The sequence below is a fragment of the Procambarus clarkii genome, chromosome 59, assembly GCF_040958095.1.
Source record: "Procambarus clarkii isolate CNS0578487 chromosome 59, FALCON_Pclarkii_2.0, whole genome shotgun sequence".
NCBI classification, from domain to species: domain Eukaryota; kingdom Metazoa; phylum Arthropoda; class Malacostraca; order Decapoda; family Cambaridae; genus Procambarus; species Procambarus clarkii.
The window spans coordinates 17,492,300-17,496,368 of record NC_091208.1 but is presented as its reverse complement, the minus strand read 5'-3'; positions in this window follow the sequence as shown (position 1 = coordinate 17,496,368).

Genomic DNA, 4,069 nt, shown 5'->3' with positions numbered 1-4,069 from the left:
ACTACCTTCCAGTAGCTGGCATAACTAGTATGCTTTAACCCACTACGCCATCAGACCTTACAAAAGAAGTAGATAGTTCGAGATATATATATCTCAAACATCTCTACCTCCCGAAGGCACCAGATGAGTGAGGGGTCAGTCTGCAATTTTCGTCAAGCCACTGTCAATGTGAGAGAACTCGTGTCCAGCTTATAAGCCTATACTTGCATAAACCACAAGTGAAGATAAACAATCTTTGGACAACACCCACCAGTGGGACTCGAACCCAGAAAGCACAACTACCTTCCAGTAGCTGGCATAACTAGTATGCTTTAACCCACTACGCCATCAGACCTTACAAAAGAAGTAGATAGTTCGAGATATATATATCTCAAACATCTCTACCTCCCGAAGGCACCAGATGAGTGAGGGGTCAGTCTGCAATTTTCGTCAAGCCACTGTCAATGTGAGAGAACTCGTGTCCAGCTTATAAGCCTATACTTGCATAAACCACAAGTGAAGATAAACAATCTTTGGACAACACCCACCAGTGGGACTCGAACCCAGAAAGCACAACTACCTTCCAGTAGCTGGCATAACTAGTAAGTTATAAGCTGGACACGAGTTCTCTCACATTGACAGTGGCTTGACGAAAATTGCAGACTGACCCCTCACTCATCTGGTGCCTTCGGGAGGTAGAGATGTTTGAGATATATATATCTCGAACTATCTACTTCTTTTGTAAGGTCTGATGGCGTAGTGGGTTAAAGCATACTAGTTATGCCAGCTACTGGAAGGTAGTTGTGCTTTCTGGGTTCGAGTCCCACTGGTGGGTGTTGTCCAAAGATTGTTTATCTTCACTTGTGGTTTATGCAAGTATAGGCTTATAAGCTGGACACGAGTTCTCTCACATTGACAGTGGCTTGACGAAAATTGCAGACTGACCCCTCACTCATCTGGTGCCTTCGGGAGGTAGAGATGTTTGAGATATATATATCTCGAACTATCTACTTCTTTTGTAAGGTCTGATGGCGTAGTGGGTTAAAGCATACTAGTTATGCCAGCTACTGGAAGGTAGTTGTGCTTTCTGGGTTCGAGTCCCACTGGTGGGTGTTGTCCAAAGATTGTTTATCTTCACTTGTGGTTTATGCAAGTATAGGCTTATAAGCTGGACACGAGTTCTCTCACATTGACAGTGGCTTGACGAAAATTGCAGACTGACCCCTCACTCATCTGGTGCCTTCGGGAGGTAGAGATGTTTGAGATATATATATCTCGAACTATCTACTTCTTTTGTAAGGTCTGATGGCGTAGTGGGTTAAAGCATACTAGTTATGCCAGCTACTGGAAGGTAGTTGTGCTTTCTGGGTTCGAGTCCCACTGGTGGGTGTTGTCCAAAGATTGTTTATCTTCACTTGTGGTTTATGCAAGTATAGGCTTATAAGCTGGACACGAGTTCTCTCACATTGACAGTGGCTTGACGAAAATTGCAGACTGACCCCTCACTCATCTGGTGCCTTCGGGAGGTAGAGATGTTTGAGATATATATATCTCGAACTATCTACTTCTTTTGTAAGGTCTGATGGCGTAGTGGGTTAAAGCATACTAGTTATGCCAGCTACTGGAAGGTAGTTGTGCTTTCTGGGTTCGAGTCCCACTGGTGGGTGTTGTCCAAAGATTGTTTATCTTCACTTGTGGTTTATGCAAGTATAGGCTTATAAGCTGGACACGAGTTCTCTCACATTGACAGTGGCTTGACGAAAATTGCAGACTGACCCCTCACTCATCTGGTGCCTTCGGGAGGTAGAGATGTTTGAGATATATATATCTCGAACTATCTACTTCTTTTGTAAGGTCTGATGGCGTAGTGGGTTAAAGCATACTAGTTATGCCAGCTACTGGAAGGTAGTTGTGCTTTCTGGGTTCGAGTCCCACTGGTGGGTGTTGTCCAAAGATTGTTTATCTTCACTTGTGGTTTATGCAAGTATAGGCTTATAAGCTGGACACGAGTTCTCTCACATTGACAGTGGCTTGACGAAAATTGCAGACTGACCCCTCACTCATCTGGTGCCTTCGGGAGGTAGAGATGTTTGAGATATATATATCTCGAACTATCTACTTCTTTTGTAAGGTCTGATGGCGTAGTGGGTTAAAGCATACTAGTTATGCCAGCTACTGGAAGGTAGTTGTGCTTTCTGGGTTCGAGTCCCACTGGTGGGTGTTGTCCAAAGATTGTTTATCTTCACTTGTGGTTTATGCAAGTATAGGCTTATAAGCTGGACACGAGTTCTCTCACATTGACAGTGGCTTGACGAAAATTGCAGACTGACCCCTCACTCATCTGGTGCCTTCGGGAGGTAGAGATGTTTGAGATATATATATCTCGAACTATCTACTTCTTTTGTAAGGTCTGATGGCGTAGTGGGTTAAAGCATACTAGTTATGCCAGCTACTGGAAGGTAGTTGTGCTTTCTGGGTTCGAGTCCCACTGGTGGGTGTTGTCCAAAGATTGTTTATCTTCACTTGTGGTTTATGCAAGTATAGGCTTATAAGCTGGACACGAGTTCTCTCACATTGACAGTGGCTTGACGAAAATTGCAGACTGACCCCTCACTCATCTGGTGCCTTCGGGAGGTAGAGATGTTTGAGATATATATATCTCGAACTATCTACTTCTTTTGTAAGGTCTGATGGCGTAGTGGGTTAAAGCATACTAGTTATGCCAGCTACTGGAAGGTAGTTGTGCTTTCTGGGTTCGAGTCCCACTGGTGGGTGTTGTCCAAAGATTGTTTATCTTCACTTGTGGTTTATGCAAGTATAGGCTTATAAGCTGGACACGAGTTCTCTCACATTGACAGTGGCTTGACGAAAATTGCAGACTGACCCCTCACTCATCTGGTGCCTTCGGGAGGTAGAGATGTTTGAGATATATATATCTCGAACTATCTACTTCTTTTGTAAGGTCTGATGGCGTAGTGGGTTAAAGCATACTAGTTATGCCAGCTACTGGAAGGTAGTTGTGCTTTCTGGGTTCGAGTCCCACTGGTGGGTGTTGTCCAAAGATTGTTTATCTTCACTTGTGGTTTATGCAAGTATAGGCTTATAAGCTGGACACGAGTTCTCTCACATTGACAGTGGCTTGACGAAAATTGCAGACTGACCCCTCACTCATCTGGTGCCTTCGGGAGGTAGAGATGTTTGAGATATATATATCTCGAACTATCTACTTCTTTTGTAAGGTCTGATGGCGTAGTGGGTTAAAGCATACTAGTTATGCCAGCTACTGGAAGGTAGTTGTGCTTTCTGGGTTCGAGTCCCACTGGTGGGTGTTGTCCAAAGATTGTTTATCTTCACTTGTGGTTTATGCAAGTATAGGCTTATAAGCTGGACACGAGTTCTCTCACATTGACAGTGGCTTGACGAAAATTGCAGACTGACCCCTCACTCATCTGGTGCCTTCGGGAGGTAGAGATGTTTGAGATATATATATCTCGAACTATCTACTTCTTTTGTAAGGTCTGATGGCGTAGTGGGTTAAAGCATACTAGTTATGCCAGCTACTGGAAGGTAGTTGTGCTTTCTGGGTTCGAGTCCCACTGGTGGGTGTTGTCCAAAGATTGTTTATCTTCACTTGTGGTTTATGCAAGTATAGGCTTATAAGCTGGACACGAGTTCTCTCACATTGACAGTGGCTTGACGAAAATTGCAGACTGACCCCTCACTCATCTGGTGCCTTCGGGAGGTAGAGATGTTTGAGATATATATATCTCGAACTATCTACTTCTTTTGTAAGGTCTGATGGCGTAGTGGGTTAAAGCATACTAGTTATGCCAGCTACTGGAAGGTAGTTGTGCTTTCTGGGTTCGAGTCCCACTGGTGGGTGTTGTCCAAAGATTGTTTATCTTCACTTGTGGTTTATGCAAGTATAGGCTTATAAGCTGGACACGAGTTCTCTCACATTGACAGTGGCTTGACGAAAATTGCAGACTGACCCCTCACTCATCTGGTGCCTTCGGGAGGTAGAGATGTTTGAGATATATATATCTCGAACTATCTACTTCTTTTGTAAGGTCTGATGGCGTAGTGGGTT